At 42.4% G+C, this 19973-nt stretch overlaps 1 protein-coding gene and 1 pseudogene across 2 annotated transcripts in view; both read left to right on the plus strand.

Annotated features, from left to right (window-relative positions):
* LOC309840766 (small integral membrane protein 14 pseudogene) overlaps nucleotides 1-7707 on the plus strand; it is a 433613-nt pseudogene extending 425906 nt beyond the window's left edge. Inside the window, exon 3 of the transcript XR_014316527.1 lies at nucleotides 7695-7707. The product of XR_014316527.1 is annotated as a small integral membrane protein 14 pseudogene (transcript). The remainder of the gene's footprint in view (nucleotides 1-7694) is intronic.
* Nucleotides 1-19973, plus strand: part of SPON1 (spondin 1) — a 256476-nt gene that overhangs the window by 146888 nt on the left and 89615 nt on the right. The gene's annotated exons all lie outside the window — the stretch shown is intronic.

A 19973-nucleotide genomic window follows, 5' to 3' on the forward strand; every position in this document is an offset into this window, starting at 1 on the left:
AATGCCAGTCTCCTTTGTTGTCTTTCTTGAGAGACTTCTGGGAAAAAGAATCATGTATGAGTCATGAGAAGCTGAGACCAGTTGTGCCAAAAAAACCTATTTATCATGTGTCATAGCAGCACAAAGGTTGGAAGCTGATGGATAGGACCCCCAGCCTTAGATTGTCCCCCTCTGGGAAATATTCTTTGCTTGGCGTGTTCCTAACCATGGAATTAGCTTCTGTGCCACACAGTCTGCCTCTCCCAGCTGAGTAGTATTCCTGATATTAAATCATAATTATAAACCTAATGATGAGGACTGCACAAGGGATTTAAAATTCCACGGAGCATATCTTAGGGTGTGTCGCTGCCTTTCAGGTCCCCTGGAGCTAGGTGTCTACTTTTAGCTCTCACGTCTGGTCTGAGAAGACAATAGCATTATCCCCATTTTACAGATAAGGCAAGTGAGGCACAGTCAATAGCTAGAGAATACTAGAACTTGAACCCAAATCTGCCTCCCTCTTGTACACGGCCCCACCTACATAAATTGCAGGGCTTCATGCAAAGTGGGATCACTTGTTCAAGATTTAAGAATTCTAAGGTGGTGATACTGTGAATTTCACAGCATGGGACCCTGGGAAGCTGCTGGGCACAGCCCTTGAAGCCAGCCCTGCCCATCCACTTCCCTGGCCCCCACAGCTGCCCCACAGAAACTCCTCTCAGCAGCTTCTGAGATAATCCCTATTTCCAGAGCTCCACCAGCAGTGCATCCAGCCCCCCAGCCCCTTGGAAAGTCAGCCAGATAGAGTGATTTCCAGATCCCTTCACTTCCAGACATTTCAGAGTCCTCAATATTGTTCCCTGCAAACACAGAATTTATTATATTTTTCTGTAAGTCAGGTAAGGAACAACATAAAAAGCAGCAAGAATATGAATCCTCCTAGAATATAAAAGTGTCCTCTGAATAACGGGGAACTTGTTTGAACACATCTACAAACTAACACAGTGTTCTCAGCCTTTAATGCCTTATATCCTACCAATCTCTCTATCAAAGAACCTGAGTCCAACAGGATGAAAAAAAAAAAAAAAAAACGCCCTCTTTTCCCAAGAAAGACATTTATATGCTTACTCGCATTCTCTTATTATAGACCTATCGCTCACTGGCAAGTTTCAAGGGCATTAAAAATCACAGTAGATATTGTTGGAGGTAAATCCTATGCTAATGGCTTTCAAACACAAATGAGCAAAAATAATAATCCCATTAGTAGGGGAAAATTGTAATAATATTATTGAGTATAAATTTTACTGTTACTATAACTACAAAACAACCAAGAAAATTAATAAAAAATCACAGTAACGTTATTGCCAAAACACTGGTGGTCAGAGAGGGTCGGGGAAGGACGCAAGGCCCAGGTCTTTGCAGAGAGATGGTGTCCTGGTGGGGAGCAGGGAGTGTGGATTAGAACTACGGAGCTTCGAGCAGACTGATAAGTCGCAAACTGGCAACCCAAGGCAGGTGAGGCCGTAGGGAATGGCGGTCATATGTGTAGGTAGCCCCAGGCACTAACAGTGAGCAGGTGTGTACTCACTGTTATGAAGATGTTGTACTGAGTCCATTGCATGTTATCAAGCACACACTTCTGGCGTGTGTACTAGGTGTCTAGTTCTCTGCCAGACGTGGCCCCAAGATGGCACCCTGTTCACCACATTAGTCATGCTGGAAACGTACGCATCATCCTGGATTCTGTCCCTTGCCCCACCTCTCGCCTTCTGTCCTAAATTCATCCAGTTCACTTCCCCATCCCCACGGCCCCATCTAAGCCATCCTCATCTCCTGCACTAGTTTCCTGATCTCCCTGCCTCCAGTCCTCTTCCTCTTCTCCACACTGCTCCAGGGACATTTCAATAAAACATAAATCAGATTAGGCCATTCCCTCTGACTAAGATGTCCTCACAGACCCTAGGACCAAGTTCAAATTCCTTATCGTAGCTAGAAACCCCAGCATGACCCAGCCTTGTCTTGCCTCTCCCGTCTTATTTCTTGCTGCAGCTGTAAGCTTTGCCCATCCAGAACCATGTTCAGTCTCCCCAAAGAGCCATGCCACTCTTGCATCTGGGTCTTCCCCCAGCCTGGAACATCTTCCAGCTCCTCTTCCCCTGGTGAACTCCTAAGTATCCTTCCAGGTTCAGCTTAAATGTTGTTTCTTCCTGGAAGCCTTCTCTGATTCTGTACAAAACGGGTGCCCTTGCAGGGAGCTCACACAGCACCCAGTACCTCCTCTTCATCGCCACCATTGCATTTACTCTAAGTCCTTGTCAGATGTGTCTCCTTCACTAAACTGCAAAGCTCCAATCTGTGTTTCCAGCATCCTCTCCTTTGAGCTGGGCAGTGCTAGCTGCTTCATGAATGTTTCTTGACTGAATTTATTTACCCACTCAACTTTATTGAACACCAGCTAAATGGCAGGCATTACAAATACAGCAGTGAGCAGATGATTCCCTGCCTGCATGGAGTCTGCGTTCTAGCAGGGAGACAAGAATGAAATTAGTTAAATAATTAAAAATTAGAGTAAGTAAGAAGAAACTGACAAGAAGGGACACAGAAAGCAGTGTTAGGGAGAGACCTTGGAATTAGGGTGCCCAGGAAATATCTCCCTGAGAAGTCTCCCTGAGACCATCATGCTGAGTCCCCAAAGATGAAAACATAAGGAAAAGGTCATTCTGAAGGGTGATGACATGTACAAAGGCCCCGCGGTGGAAAAGAGCTTGTGCTGTAAGAACCCAGAGAAGACCGATGTGAGAGGAGAGGGAAGGAGAGCAAGTGTGGCCCAGCATGAGATGAGTTCAATGGAGGGCCTTTTATCTCCACGCTGGAGAAATTCGCAGGTGGGGAGAAGGAGGCAGGTCCATGAACACCTATTCCCATATAAGGTGCTCGGACTTCAGGGGAATCTGTGCGTCAGCTGGGGGCGTGCAGGCATTGGACTGTGGCAGTCCTTGATGTGCCGTTTTCTGAACCACCCCGGGCTTTCATGGCCCCTGTCCCTCATGGCCAGAGAGACACATGTTAGTTTCCATATCACGTGGGGAAGCTGGGTCCGGAGCCCCTTCCCTGGGCATCCTTAGCTCCCTGTGCAGACCCTCCCCTAGACTGGAATGTCCCCACTCTTTCCTTTTCTGTCTCCCAGGTAGAAAGTGTGTCCCTTGAAGGCAAGAACTTGGTTTTCCTCACTGCTGGAGTCTCCTTTTCAAACCCACCTCTGCTTCTGTTCATGCCCACTCTGTCGCTTTGTTATGGTTTCTTTTATATCTTCAATATTAAACATGTCTAATTATCTCATTCAGATTACTCTATTATCGTGGGGTCTTAGGGACCAGTCTTCCTTTAAATTGTTTCCTCCTTTGCTTTTGGGTTGTTCGCTCACGTCCAGCAGATGCCTTTCTTTTTTTCCAGTGGGCATCCTCTGTGCTCAAATTGTGATGTTTTCTTGGTTGGTGGGGGGGGGGGCAGCATATTTTCATTTGTCAACTCCCATTTTGATGTCCTTTCTCAACTTGGAGATTCCCCCCTGAGCCCCCAGTGTAAATATGGACTCTACTCTTGCGCACCAGAAAGCCCAAGGCTTCTGATCCCTGAAGGAGAATTTTTACTCAGGGGCCTAGATAGAGCACAAGCTTCCGGGTGGTCTTCCTAAAGGTAACTGGTAAATGTTGCCCTATCCCCAGTTTGCAAATAGGACAGCCCTTCAAAATGTCTAGCGTGATGCCACCGGCGTCTTCCCACATCTCCTCTCCCGCCAGCTCAAGTCTTCCCCTTCTCCCCTCATGTGGGTGTGAAACCTCGGCCCCTGCCCCTGGGGCCCACATCCTAGTCCGCGGCCCCCACAGGCCACTGGGTGCCAGCCTGCTTGCTGCTCTGGGTTTGACTTTTCTCCCCCAGTGCTGGCATCCAGGAGATTTTTCCAAATGTGTCTAAGTTTTCAGTTATGTATTTTTAAAAATTTGCCCATTACATTTTGTCTAACATGTTTGTGTCTGAAGTAGGAGGGAGAAAGCTAGGCTTTTGCATCGGCTCAATGTCTTGTGTTTCTGGATGTCCGCCTAATATCTCCAGCACCTAACACGGTATCTCTCGCGCGTTGAGATAGGTATCTCAACACCTATCTGGACTGACTCATGAAAAAGCGAGCCATGAATGTTTTTTGCATAAAACCATGAGGGTTGAATGACCACTTGCTCATGGAAAATGCCCGAGAGAAAAAAACACTCTGGCTTTTATGTAACATATCAGTCTGAACATGTAAGTTATAGTTAACTTATATAACATGTAAGTCAAGACTCGAGACTTCCCCAACCATAAAAGGCCAGATAATGGTGCACCCTAAAATAGGCATTGATCATTTCATTTCGGGAGGCCTCGCTTTGGCAGATTACTTAAGCTAGTTGGCAGGACTGTCAAACCACCTGTGGCATAAGAATCAATGAACAAGCGGGTGTTCTTTTTCTTTTAAGTTAAAATAGTGTATAGGGCTCCAGGAACTCACAGGAAGGGTTTGAGAATTTTCTTTTCTCGTTTCCTTTAAAACAAAGAACTATGGCTATCGAACATTTGTTTCTCCTGATTTTTGAGTTTCTAAAATTTGATTGCTTTCCTCTAATTAAAACCCTCACCTTTTTTCTCATGTTTTCTATGGATTGTGACATGCTGCCTCATTTGTGTGAGAAAGCCACCCACTCGCTCATGACCAGCTTTTGTTAGAACAATAAGGCTCCCATAATCTTTAGTACTTGTGAGAGGTAGGACTATATAGACCTAAAAGCATTGGCTCTGAATTAATATTTCCTGTTTTCAATCCTGGCTCCATCACTTACTGTGTGACTTTGGCAAGTCACTTAACCCCTCTGTGCCTCAGTTTCCTCTTCTATGAGATGAGGGTGGTAATAGTGCCCACTCCAGAAGGTTACCATGGCAACTAAGTGTACTGATATGTGTAAAGTGCTTGGAGCAGAGCCTTCCCTGTAGAAAGTGCTCACTGAATGCTACTTATCATTGCCATGGTTTCATTCTTGGGTCTTCATTTCCTCATCAGTAAAATCAGGAGTTGTCCTCAAATGGAAGAGTCCCTGCAGGCACTAGGAAAGCTATTGACTCTAATTGTTCAAGTTCATCATGTCATTCCTCAGCCTGAGAACACCCACAGAGTGCATCCCCCAGGCTCTGCCCCTGCCTGCTCCTCCTTTCCCTGCTGAACAATGCCGTCTCCCCATATGCCCTAACCTTCTGTCCCAAAGTTGACCCTAAACAATTTGAGGACAGTAACTAACTACACCCTCATATTAAAAAGGAGCCACAACATAACTCCATACACATCCCAACCCTATTCTTGTCATCAGACTCTTCCCCTTCCTTGAAACAGCATTATCTGTATGTCCTTAGGATCTAGGTCAATGCCACCTCCAGAGCAAGGTCTAGCAGCAACTAAAACCAGGAGATCTTCCCGTATGCAATGGGAAACAGCCGGTGGCTAGAAATGCAGACAAGGCTCTCAACCTAAGGAAGGAGATGGTCTAATAAAGCATCTTGATGATGAGTAACAGGAACCTACTCAAACTAACTCAAGAACAAAGGAGACTTTATTGTAGGGACGAAATAGAATTTAAGAGAACACAAGTTAATATTTAGTGCAAAAAGCCTCATGAGAGCTGTAACTGGAAGGCATCAGACTAGGACAAGTTATCACTCTTCCCCCTCTCCTAACCCCACCACTTCTCCAGAGTCACATAGTTTTTTCTATGTTCTCCTATCTGAATCTCTTCCCCCACCCTTTCTCAACAGAACCCCAGGATGCAGAGCTAAGCTGATTAGACAAGAAAATGCTAAGTCTAGATTGGTTCAGCCATTGAAATGGGACAAGGGGAGCATCACTAGACCCGAGCATGAGGATTTGGAAAAAGAGAGGAGAGAGATAGGATATGGGCATAGAGAGCACTGTCGGGACCACAAGTTGCCCTTGCCACCTGCTCCCTTACCCTTTAACGTGGCTTCCTAAGTCTTTGATCTTGAATAAGTTACCCAACCTTCCCCGAGCCTTAGGATCTTCATTTGCAAAATGGTGATAATGAGCATATGATCTACATATGTTGGTTAGGAATTAATATGTGGAAACATATACATATAGTGACTGTCAACGGGTAAGCCCATTATTACTCTTATTGTTGGGACAAAAAATTAAATTTGAAGGATTTATCATCCTCTTTTCCTCCCACCTTCTAAGATGCTTTGGTTTTATTGGGAGGAAATGCAACTGGAAGAGGTACAATGTGCTCCACAGAAGCTTCCAGAGAGTGAAGACCAGGAAAGAGAAGTGAGGGGAGAAGGAAGGCCGGGAAGCTGAGACAGTATTAGAATTTTACAGAATGTGCAGAGACATATTTGAGCAGCTGCCATTTGGAGCAGAAGTTGGGGAGAGAAGGAAAGGCCCAAAGAAGACTTTTTGTTAATAGAATTTCTAGGAAGAGCCATCAGAAGGCAATATTTAGCGGTCCACTTTGCAAAACATTGTGTGAGGTCATTTACCCTCTGCTGCCCCCTCAGGTAACAGTCAGTAAAGACCTGTGGTGCGTTTCAAGCTTCGTGGAGTCAGGTTGGGTAGATCCTTTGAGGTAGATCACCCATCTGCCCAAGGCCCCCAGCGGGGCCCCGATTTTGTTTGGTTCACATTGATATCACTACCCATACCTCCTTTGTCCTTCCCATCACATTCAAGGCTTAACTCCATGGATTGTGCCCAAGTGGACATGCGATCGAGAGGACTACGGTAATTGTAAGGGTGGGGACCCGGAAGGAACTTAAATAAAGATTCTCAGTCACAGACACTTGATATGGAAATTAGAACATCCTTTGAAAGGTGTGGCTTCAGTCATATGAAGCCTCTTGTTTGCTTTCAGTTGAGTCTTCAAACAAATCCAGATCACAGTAGGACAGGCAGCCGGAGTGACTGAGCAATGCCTGTTCTTTATTAAAACTGGCGCGGGCTGCCTTTGCTGGAAGGAAGCAGAGCCTGCCTATTAGCAGCAATTCCCAACCTCTGCAGTTTTCCCTCAGAGCATCACTGATCCCTGGAGTTTTTCCAGAAAAATCTCTCTCTGAGAGAAATGGGGGACAATCTAACTCAAAACATATAGATTATTTAACTTGCTAAAAAAAAAAAAAATCTATTTTTAGAACTGACCCAAAACATGGCAAACAGAAGCCAAATCTAAATGGGCTATAATTAGTAAGTTGCCTTAATATTTAAAGGGCAGTTTGGCAATATCTGTCAAAATTGAAAGTTTTCTTTTTAATTCCTTGGCAAAAAACACATAACATACTATTTACTACGCTAACAATTTTTAAGTGTTCCATTCAGTGTGTTGACTATATTCACATTGCTGAGTGTATATTTTCTTTATAACTCAACATAGGATATCTGTATCTAGGAGTTAGTCTTTAAACAATATTCTCACACAAAGGTATATGAGGAAGTACATTCATTACAACATTGCTTATAAAAATAAGTGAAAGAAGCAATCTTTTATCAATAGGGAACATACTAAAAATTCAGGCTGCTTTGTTATAGTTCAATACCAGGCAGCTATTAAAAAGAATAAGGCAGATGTATATGTACTGATATAAAATGTTCCCTGGTATGTATTGTTGGGTAGGGAAAAGCAAAGTCAAATGATTATACGCACAAAGAGCATTTTTTGTGCATAGAATATCTCTATGAACATATACCAGAAACTCATTGTCTCTAAAGCAAACAGAGAGTATATGGGCCAGAGCTGAAAGGTTTTTTACATTTTATCATATTCTCTTTTGTACTATTTAAACATAAACATGTTACATTTTTAAATGAATGTTATTTAAATAAAGAATACTTTGATATGAAACTGAATATTGTAAAAAAGACCAATACTCCAAATTAACCCATAAATTTAATACCCTCCCCCCAAAAATCAAATAACTTTTTAACTTATACAGGCTGATTCTATGAAAATGAAAACTAATTAGTCAAGAATAGCCAGAAAATGTTGGAAAGATAATAATGATTAAAGGGAAGTGGAGAGAGAAGACTAGCCAAATTAAATATTTGTAAATGATATATCCAATAAAGGGTTATTATCCAATATCCAAAATATGCAAAGAACTTATAAAACTCAGCACCTCCCCCCCAAAAATATCTGGCTTTAAAAATGGGCAGAAGATCTGAATAAACATTTTTTCCAAAGAAGACATACAGAGGGCTGCAGACACATGAAAAGATCACTCATCATCAGGGAAATGGAAATCAAAACCACAATGAGATAAAACCACCAGTCAGAGTGGCTGGAATCAAAAGTATAAGAAATAACAAATGTTGGTGAGGATGTGGGAAAAAAACAACCCTCGTACAATATTGGTGGAAATGTAAATGGATATAGTCACTGTGGAAAACAATATGGAAGTTCCTCAAAAAAATCAAAAATAGAAATACCATATGATCCAGTAGTTTCTCTACCAGGTATTTACCTAAAGAAAACAAAATACTAATTCAAAAAGATGTAAGCAGCTCTAGGTTTATTGCAACATTATTGGCAACATTATTTACAATAGTCAAGATAGGGAAGCAACTCAAGTGTCCATTGATAGATGAAAGGATAAGGAAGATATGATATATATTTCTCTCTCCTTCTCTACATATACATATATATATACATATATGCAGAGATACGTACACACACATACAATGGTATATTACTCTGCCATAAAAAAGGATGAGATTATACCATTCCTGACAACATGGATAGAACTAGACGATATTATGCTAAGTGAAATAAGTCAGACAGAGAGGGACACCTGGGTGGCTCAGTTGGTTAAGCAGCTGCCTTCGGCTCAGGTCATGATCCCAGCGTCCTGGGATCGAGTTCCACATCGGGCTCCTTGCTCCGCAGGGAGCCTGCTTCTCCCTCTGACTTTGCCTGCCATTCTGTCTGCCTGTGCTCGCTCTCTCCCCCCTCTCTCTCTGACAAATAAATAAATAAAATCTTTAAAAAAAAAAAAAAAGAAAGAAGTCAGACAGAGAAAGACAATAACCATACGATTTCACTTACATGTGGACCCTAAAAAAACAAATGAATAAACAAACAAAAAGCAAACTCAGACCTATAAATTCAGAAAACAAACGGATGGTTTCCAGAGGGCAGGGAATAGGAGGAATGGACAAAATGGGTGAAGGGGGGCTGGAGGTACAGGCTTTCCGTTATGGAATGAATAAGCCACAGAAATAAACGGGCATAAGGACTATAGTCAGTGATACTGTAATAACACTGTCTGGTGACGGATGGCGGCTACATTCGTGGTGAGCATAGCGTAGTGTATCAACTTGTTGAATCACTGTGTTTTACACCTGAAAGTAATGCCACACTGTATACCACTGTACTCAATTATAAATATATAAAAGTGAAACTACATTATCAAACCACATTAAATAAAACTGTGTGAAACTAGAACATGAATGAACAGATTAATGGAATTTGACAGGAAGTGCAGAAATAAAACCAAATTCATTTGAAAGTAAGCATACGAAAAAAGTATAGTTTTTGTCAGTTGAGGAAAGATGGATTATTTAACAATGGTACAACTGGGTGCCATGGGGAAAAAGTAATTGGCTCCATAATTCAGTCCTCAAAACAGAATAAACTCCAGATACATCAAAGATGTAAGTATTTTTTTTTAAGATTTTATTTATTTATTTGATAGAAAGAGACACAGCGAGAGAGGGAACACAAGCAGAGGGAGTGGGAAAGGGAGAAGCAAGCTTCCTGCTGAGCAGAGAGCCCGATGCGGGGCTCGATCCCAGAACCCTGGGATCATGACTTGAGCTAAAGGCAGACGCTTAATGACTGAGCCACCCAGGCGCCCCAAAGATGTAAGTATTAACAAATGAAAACATGGGGTACCTGACTGGCTTCAGTCAGAAGAGCATGTGACTCTTGATCTCAAGGTTGAGTTGGAGCCCCACACTGGTGCAGAGATTGCTTAAATCTTTAGGAGACACCTGGGTGGCTCAGTTGTTAAGCCTCTGCCTTAGGCTCAGGTCATGATCCCGGGGTCCTGGGATGGAGCCCTGCATCGGGTTCCCTACTCAGCGAGGAGTCTGCATCTCCCTCTCTTTCTGCCCCTCCCCCCACTCATGCACTCTCTCTCTCAGATGAATAAATAAAATCTTTTTAAAAAATAAAACAAAGTCTTTAAACATAAATAAGTAACCAAGTAAAATAAAAATTTAAAATGAAAATATAAAACCATGAGAAGAGAACATGAGAGAATCACTGTTAGAATCCAGAAAGTCCTTTCTAAGCATATCACAAAACACAGAGGTCATTGAAAAAAAAAAAAAAAAAAAAAAGACTGATTAAGTAAGCTGAAAGCAACTTTTTAATTACAGAAAATACTTGAAAATCTTAAAGGACAAAAAGGGGGAAATATTTGTAACCCATACAATAAGCAGAGGACTAATTTCTTTAATACACATAGAGTTCTTAAGGGTTGCTTTCTGAAAGATCAATAAAGCAATAGAAAAAAAATCTCAAAACACATGGCAATTAGATGGCTTTTAGGTATTTTAAAATATACTCAACCTCATTCACAATTATGAAATCCAAATTCATTCCGCAGAGCTGCAACTTTTGTTTTTTTGTCTTTTGATAACCATACATTGACCATAGGGAAGCAGACGCTTTCCCCGCCGGCAGCAGCAGTACCAACTGGGACAACTTTGGGGACTCAGTAGTTAATATCCGACTCAGTAGTTAATATCCAGGAATCTATATATGCAGAAAGACTCACACATAGGAAGGTGCTATTTACTGAACATTGTAACCAAAAAAATGTGAAAAAAATTTAAATATCCATTAATAGAGGACCAGCTAAATAAAAATGAGAATTTGAAATTAAACATTGCCAAGACAAATCGTTTAGTTAAAAAAGAAAGTAAGCAAAGTATTTATAGCGTGCTTCATTTGCATTGTTTTTTTAAAGACGGATGCCTACGTCTCCTGAAGGGTGTATGAGAACATGAATGGGGTTCCCCTGGGATGGGGACTGAGAGATTATGGGATAGGAATGGGAGGGGGGCTTCCCATCATATTCCCAAGGTGCCTTGTGAATACTGTACCATGTTTTCGCAGTATCTCCTTGAAAAAGTGATTATTCTTTTTTTATTTTTAAAGATTTTATTTATTTATTTGGCAGACAGAGATCACAAGTAGGCAGAGAGGCAGGCAGAGAGAGAGAGAGGAGGAAGCAGGCTCCCTGCTGAGCAGAGAGCCCGATGTGGGGCTCCATCCCAGAACCCTGGGATCATGACCTGAGCGGAAGGCAGATGCTCAACTGACGGAGCCACCCAGATGCCCCCAGCTTAGGAATCTTTAAAAGATACTATATAAGGAAGCATATTGTGTGGTCTTGGTAGATTGTCCTATCCTGGTAATCAACAGGTTTGTCTAGACTCGCCAATGTGGTGCCTGTGTGCCCTGAAACCCCATACTAGTTTCCCGGGGACTGGACGGGTCCGAGGTACGGATTTTTAATCCAGGTGGCCAAAAGCAGTTTACACAGAGAAAGAGTACAAATCATAGCCAAGGAGGAAAGGTCCAAGTCTGTGCCTGGCATTAGGCCTGAGGGGAGAGGCCACCAAAGGAAGTCCATGGAAAGGCCTGGAATGTGCCCAAAGCCTCTCCTGGTGTGTTTGCAGCCACATGGCTTAGGACAGCCTAAAGGGTCAGAGGGGACCAGCTAGACATTTCTCAAGGCTCCGGAAGTAATCACAACTCTCCCTTTTCACCTTTGTAACCGCCAGGCGATAGGTCTATGTGCTTAAGTGTTTACTACTCTGTAGATGCAGAAGCTTGTCAGTGGAGTGTCCCACATTCAGGGGCCTGTGCCAGCCTCTCTCATAAGAGTATGTGCTAAGTCAGCCTCACGCAAAGTGTGGTCTGTGGAGTGGCACCTGTCTACAGGCCATTTGCTACTGGCCCATGATTCACTAAGTCCAGAAACTAAGAAGCATTTAGAAATAGCACTTTAACAATGTCTCATGAATCTAATAATAAAAAAAATCAGAACTTGGATTTGATATGCTTTTATTTACTTCTCTTACTATTACATTTTAATTTTTCCAAAATACAGTCTGCAACAGATGACATGGTTTAAAAACAATAGCAACAAGTGGTCTTTCACTACAGAGTTGAGAAGCATTGTTCTAGAAGCTCTCCCTGAGCCATTTCTTTACCCCCAGCACCTGAGTCAGGGTCTGGGATAGTGTAGATGCTCACACATGTTGACTGACCACAGGCCACAGGATTTTTTGAAATGAGAAAATCAAGGCCTGTAAAATAATAATGTGACTCACCCAAATGCTAATGACAGCATAGATCCATATGCCAGAACTCCTGACTTCCATTCTGGTGCTTTCTCCTCTCTCTGCTAAGAGACGGGAAGCATAGGCATCCCTGAAAAATCTCATGCTGTTGGAGGTACTCATCCAGTTTCCTGAAAAACTTAGTTTTCACCAGACTCTATCTGAGACAGTTTACAGCTAGACTTTCCAAAGAATATTTGCCATCTGGTGGTAAAAAAAAAAAAGGTGTATGCACTTTGCATAGACTTCATTCATTCATGCATGCATGCGTTCATTCATTCATTCATTTATTCATGTGTCAAGGCACCATATTTGCAAAATCACATGTCCTCAAGAGGTTCGTGGTCTCTTGAGAAAGACTGACATGGAAATCAGTGACAACAACACAACATGACTTAGGCGGGAGAGGTCAGTAGAGGGCAAACTGGGAGCACAGGGCAGGACCTTCCCTGCTTCAGGTAATGGTGGTGCCAGGAGCAGCCTTAAGTTCAGTAGTTTGATGCTCAAAAAAATATTAGCTTCGTTTTGTCTTGTTTGTCTTGGACCATCAGGATAACAGTTTTTGTGGTCGCCTTCTCTGGGTGAGGATGAACTCATGAACGGAGCGTGTTAGAAACGCAGTCAGTCCATGCCCTTTGGCTGAATGGGGTAGCGTCCCCAAGGGCTGTCTCCCCAGCCACTACCACCTCTGGTCTTCAGGTCCACTCCAGAATGCAGTGTTCGTTTCCCACCTCTGATCAGAGTGTCTGCAAAGGCCCCTCCTGGCCGTGCAGTCCTTCGGCTGTCTCATCCTGTAGCTCTCCTGAAGCTAAGACTAGCATTCCCCCAGCAAACGAATTCGTCCAGCCCATAGAACCAAGAGCCATCCACTCAGTAGTCCTGCTTGCCCACGGTGAGGGATGCCTGGCGTACCAGGGTAAATGGCTTTACCTGACGTTAGAGATTGGAATCATCTCAGGCATGAACTAGAATACCAGGCTGTGGAGATTAGATGGAGCTAGGGGGAACAGGGCAGCCATTGAAGTCTCCTGGGAAGGGAAGTAGCAGAACACGGCATTCATCCCTTCAGTGTAATTATTGACATCTCATGTGCAAAGCACTGAGTGAGTCCCCGTGCGAGGTTCCAAAAGCACAGAGATGAGTAAGACCTCATGTGGGAGACACATCACACCATCCCCCTGGGTTATAATGCGCTGTTTACCCCATGCAACAATTTAAAGTCCTTGTCTCAGGGAAGGAAAGAAATTAAATTATCTGAGAAACTTCCTACTATATGGAATTAGCTACAGAAATTATAAAGTCATACATCAGTCTTCCAATTGTTCTGTAACTATGTAAACATAGCCATTTTTCCTTAGGATAGAACCATAAGCAAACAAATGAAAGAGGGCACAGGAGTCCCAACTCATGGAGAGATGTTCTGCAACCTCCTCAGGTTCTGTCCTCGCGTAAGAACACGTCTCGTTGACACCACATAGCCAACAAGGCTTGTAGGACCTGGCTTGGAGGGCTGAGGGAGCAAAGGGAAAAGCAAGCAGTCATAAGCTGTTGAGTGGGGTGTTCGTTATGGTAGAGTTTTGTGGAAGGTTACATGGGGACACTTAGGAGAAAGTGTCGGTCCTGTCCAATTCTGTCTTGAATGAAGGACCTCATGAAACCATGAGCTGAATTCTGAAGGATGGAGAGAATTTGCCGGTAGACGAAAGGGGAGGGCACGCCAGCCCGTGTGACTTCATGAACCCCTAAGTGGTGGTAGAGTGGTAGGAGACCAGATAGGTGGGACACGTTCATTTACTTCTTCTTTCCACAAAGGTGCCCCTACTGTGGGGCCTGCCCTCAGGGAATCGGAAGGCAGTCACAAGGGCACAGACACAGATCTTACCTTGAGAGAGCTCAAGTACTCAGAGTTCAGATAGGCAGAAAACCCAAAAAGCAGGAAGGCATAAGGAAGGCAGGCCAACGATTCTCTCCAAGTCTTCCTAGTCAAGGAAGGGGCCAATAGTGTGCCATTTATAGCATCTATACCATACCAGGCACTGTGGTAGACTCCATACAGACTATCCAAAGGAATCTTCACAGCAAGCCTGGAAGGTGGTTATTAGTCATTTCATTTTCCAGATGAGGAAACCAAAGCCCCGGAAAGTTGGGTAACTTTTCTCACCCCAGGTCACACAGCTAATAATCACCCGAATCTGAGTTCTTTGCTGCTGGCTGGCTCCTTACCTTTGCTCATGCTGCTTCTCCTTCCCTAGAAGGGCTTTCATTCCCCAGGTGGATTGAATTCCACTCAGCCTCCCATATGCCACCCTGTCATGGTGCCTCTCCTGGCCCATCCCAATTCATGTGGCTTCCACCTCCTCGGGTCTTTCAGAGTAGCTTGAATCCTAACCTGGCCCATTTCCTGCCTCATATTGTGGGCGTCTGTGTCTGCCTCTGAAAGAAAGAACATAACGTAGGGGTCCGTCTGAGAAGGGCTGTGCCCCAGACCCACCCGTTCCTCTCCCCAGCGGGGCTTTCCAGGCGGCTGGCTCCTAACGCATTTGTGTCTGTGGAATGAAGTGAAACCTTTCAGCCCTGGGTTCACGGACAGGAAGACTGCTTTAGCAAAGGCAGCCATTTGACCAACTTTGTCTCCATAGTTACCACCATTCTCCCAACGACACCCTAGCTCCCAGTAGGCTCCAGTTACAGTAATTCTTAATTTGTCTTCCTATTAGGAAGGAGAATTACTGCTTCATTAATCAGTGGGTACAGAAAAATCAAAAGTCTATTAACTGGTAAGCCAATGCTGTTCCAAAGGGCATTGATTCATGTATGTTATGGGCGCCCTGTTCATTGGCAACTGCAGCTCCTGAGAGCTGCTCTCTGGGGCAGTGTTGGGGGAACTGGGATATTTTTAGTCTTTAATGCATAGGCACATATTTGGATTCTTATTGGGATTTTTTGGGGGTGTAGGAAAGGGGAGACTATTGGCTTGTCAGTAATATGGTGGAGAGACTAAGCACATGGTAGGATTTCATAAATGCATATATTTAACCAACAAGCACTGACAGACATATACATATATATATATGTATACATGTATATATGTACACATGTATACACACATACGTGTGTATATATATACACGTATATGTGTGTATACGTGTGTATATACACACGTATATATACAATATATTATATATAATATAAATTAACTTATATATGTGTATATGTATACATATATGTATATGTGTGTATATATATGTCTCCTGGAGAAAAATTAACTTATTCTTTAAAGTATAATGAATTCCCTGCAGAATATATTCAAGAATATCAATCAATCCAGACCTAGAGAGTATGCTCACCTGGCTAATGATCTGGAAATACTGCAAATACAGTTGGGTCTTCCTGGATGAGGATTTCCTCTACACCAACGCCCAAAGGGTTATCTTTTTCAAATGGACCTGCTAATTATTTAAAACTCACCCCTTTGAATGATCTACATGCAGAGTAGTGATTCCAAACTTAAGCCAATATAAGTATCAAATACACATAATGTACAAAACTAACCACAAAGAAGTGGGTCTGAGATGAATTCCAAAGCCCCCCAGATTGGAGCCCAAGACAGTGTTTGTTGCAGAGTAGGTATGTGGTCTGGCTTAGGGCTTTATTTTATTATTCCAACCTCCACAGAATTTTGCATTCTTTTACAAGATGCGTTGTTGACTCACTGGAGTCTAATATATTAGCGTGGAATAGACTTTGCTTCTTCTGGAACAACGCAAGGACCTTAGGACATTTTAAGTTCCTGCCCCACCGCTGCCTTAATAATGCCCAATAATGAAATTTTATATATATTTGGTCCTATGAGACATTATTCTTATTATTTCTTACCATCCATACTTACTCTTCTTTGTTGCTTTTCCTTCCTTCCTGAATTTCCATTTACCTTCCAGGATTATTTCCTTCTCCCTGAAGACGTGTGTGGGTAGCCTTGTCTGTAGTGAGAATTTGAAGGCAAAACTTGTTTCCTGTCTGTCTGAAAGTATCTTTATTCTGCCTTCATTTTTGAAGGTTATCTTTTAATAAGTAGTTGGCAAATATTTAAAAGACGTGATTCCTCTGCCTTTGGCTTCCGTCATTTCATCGTGAAATCACCTGTCAGTCTGACTGTTGTCTTTTGAAGACAGCATGTACTTTTCTCTAGCCGCTTTTAAGCTTTTGTCTTTGTCTGTGGATTTCAGAAGTTTTACTCTATGCTTAGGTGCGGTTTTGTTTGAATTTGTTTGAACCCACCTTTGGTGGGTGGTTGTAGCACTTCTCATTCCATGGCTTCCTATCTTTTGTCAGTTTAGGGGAAATTCTGGCTATTGTTTCTTCAAAGATTTGTTCTACTCCTATTTTCTCTCTCCTTCTGGAACTCCAGTGACACCTATGTTAAATTTTGTTATCAGTTCCCATATGTTTCCTATAGGTTTTTTTTTATATTCATTTTTGCCTTCCATACTCTAGTCCGGATATTTCCTAACCCCCTCTTCTTCTGGTTTAAACTACTATTAAACTTGTAAGTTCTTAGTTCCAGTTCTAGGGAACTAAGGGAACTAATCCATTTGATTCTTTTTTTTTAACAAATTCCAATGTTGCTAAAATCTTTCATTTTGATTTCTGTCTCTTTGTACATGTTAATCATAATTTTTGTTTAAATCCAGGTTTGGTAACTATAATATCTGGAACATCCGTGGGCCTCTTTCCATTGTCTTTTTCCCTTGGTCCAGTATCAGGGTATGTCTAATGATTTTTTACTGAATGCCACACATTATATGTGAAAAACGATAGAGGCTTTGGATGCCAGTATCCTCCTTCACAGAAGATCTATTTCCACTTCTAACAGGCAATTAGTGTAGGGTAGATCAATTTATTTTTTTAAACATTATTTATTTATGTATTTATTTGATAGACAGAGATCACAAGTAGGCAGAGAGGCAGGCAGAGAGAGAGGAGGAAGCAGGTTCCCCACCAGGCAGAGAGTCCGACGCGGGGCTCGCTCCCAGGACCCTGAGACCATGACCTGAGCAGAAGGCAGAGGCTTTAACCCACTGAGCCACCCAGGTGTCCCGGGTAGATCACTTTAATCAAGTCTTGGATTGGGCTGTTTTGAATCTGAATTTCAATCTTTGTGAGAGCTGTAATATGTAGGGTTCACCCTTACTCCAAGGGGTCCTAATGGAAAGCCTGGGCTGCTTACCAGTGTCTCTCTTCCCTCTGGGTTCTGACTTACAATTTTAATCTTCTTGAAACATGAGGCCAATGAAAGCTTTGTTCAGTCTCTTAGCTACTAATTTCTACTCAGATTTGCAAACCTTCTCTCCTGTGACTTACAAATCAGCAACTGCCTCAGAAGGGAAAGCAGTGCCAAATGCTGGGCTGGCTTCTCTCTCCTTCCTTTCTTTTCAGGATCTTGGCTCAGGTCATTTTCTCTCCCAGTCCTGCCAAAAGTTATGCTCAGCTTCTCAGCCTCTTAGCCTCATATGGCTGATGGAAAAGCCGGTGCCTAAAGGGGAAAAGCAGCTCAGAACATCTGACTCACTTCTGTGCATCTCCCTCTCTCCAGGATCTTGGCCTTCAAGTCCTGGCTGTGTTGAGAGCTCTCCAGTGCTTTAAAACAAGTTGTTTCGCTTTGTTTCATCCATATTTTCTAGCTTTGGGTAGGTTGTTAGTTTGATATAAGCTAGTTCACCATTGTGGGAGGTAACACTAGAAACTCTTCTCTTTTTTTCTGGTTTATTATTATTCTTTAAGATTTACTTATTTATTTGAGAGAGAGAGAGTGGGGGGGGGGACAAAGGGAGAGAGAGAATCTCAAGCAGGCTCCTCAATGAGCGTGGACCCTGATGCAGGGCTGAATCCCAGGACCCTGAGATCATGACCTGAGCCAAAATCAAGAGTCAGCTGCTCAACTGACTGAGCCACCCAGGTGCTTCTTTCTGGTTTATTACTATTATTATTCAATGTATTCAAACTAAAAACAAAACAACCCAAAAAACAGTTCCTCCATTTTCCCCATTCTCTATACCCCATTTCTAGCAACCACCAGTCTGTTTTCTGTATCTATGAGCTTAGTGTTTTTGTTTGTTTGTTTTTAGATTATTTTGCATGTAGAAGAGATCATATGATATTTGTTTTTCTCTGACTTATTTCACTTAATGTTTACTCTCTAGATCCCTCCATGTTGTCACAAATGGTAGGATTTTTCCTATTTTTTATGGTTGAATAATATTCAGTGGTGTGTATATATATACCCCAATTTCTTTATCCATTCATCTATGATGGACATTTAGGTTGTTTCCATATCTTAACTATTGCAAATAATGTTGCAATGAATAAGAGGGCCCATGTATCTTTTTTTTTTTTTTTTTTTTTTTTGGTCAGAAAGAGAGAAAGCACACAAGCAGGCAGAGAGGCAGGCAGAGGTGGAGAGACAGGCAGGCTCCCCGCCGAGCAAGGAGCCCAACGCGGGACTCGATCCCAGGACCCCGGGATCATGACCTGAGCCGAAAGCAGCGGCTTAACCCACTGAGCCACCCAGGCATCCCCCATGTGTCTTTTTGAATGAGTGTCTTTGTTTTCTTCAGGTAACTGGTGAAGCCACTCTGAGAAACAGTATGGAGGTTCCTGAAAAAATTAAACATAGAATGACAGTATGACCTAACAATTCCACCGCTGGGTATTTACCTAAAGAAAACAAAGATGCTAATTCAGAAAGATGGAATCTCTTCTTCAAGCATGTGGACTCTGTCTCTCCAGCATACACCTGGTCTCTGACGTCATTCTCATCCTTTGTCTCCCATTCCATCCCACTTTCTGGTTTTAGTACGAATGTGCTAAGTGTGGAGAGCTCTAGGGCTTTCTGACTAGAACTGTTCAAAGCTCCCCCTTCAGGCACATTTGCTGCCCAAGTTATATTTGCTATTTGTTTTCATTCCTAATTGATAGTGGAAAGTACAGTATTACATCAGGTAGGACTTCTTTCAATGTGAGTGATTTGGCAAAATTCTGCAATGGGGAAAGGACTTATGATGTTCCAGTACTTTGATCCATAGGCTTTCCTCTGCATTGAAATTTCTCTCCTGCTGGTCAAAACATTATTTTTCTGTGTCCACCTCCCACTCACATAACCCCAGGGTGAAGGAACCACCTGCCCCTGAATTTGAACTCAAATTACCTGTCTTGGAGCTTTGCTTTCTGTCTTATTGATTTTCATTGCATATGAGTGACAGACTTGCTAAATATGTCATTATAAGTGCTAAGAAAATTGGATTTTGACCTTTCCAGATATTCAGACTGTTAATAAAAAAAACTTTTTTAAACTTCTGTGGACTTAAAATAAATAATATTTTACAGTAGTCAACTAGTAGGACTCTGATTCTTTTAAGATGTTATAAAATTAATGCCACGTTTTCTCAATCGTTGAGTCATTAGAAGTGAATTAGGCATTATCAAAGACTTTCTTGGTATCTTTGAAAGAGAAATATACTAAAATAACACGGATTTTTTGAAAAATATAAAATAA

Source organism: Mustela nivalis (genome assembly GCF_964662115.1).
Source record: "Mustela nivalis genome assembly, chromosome: 9".
In the NCBI taxonomy this organism is placed as follows: Eukaryota; Metazoa; Chordata; class Mammalia; order Carnivora; family Mustelidae; genus Mustela; species Mustela nivalis.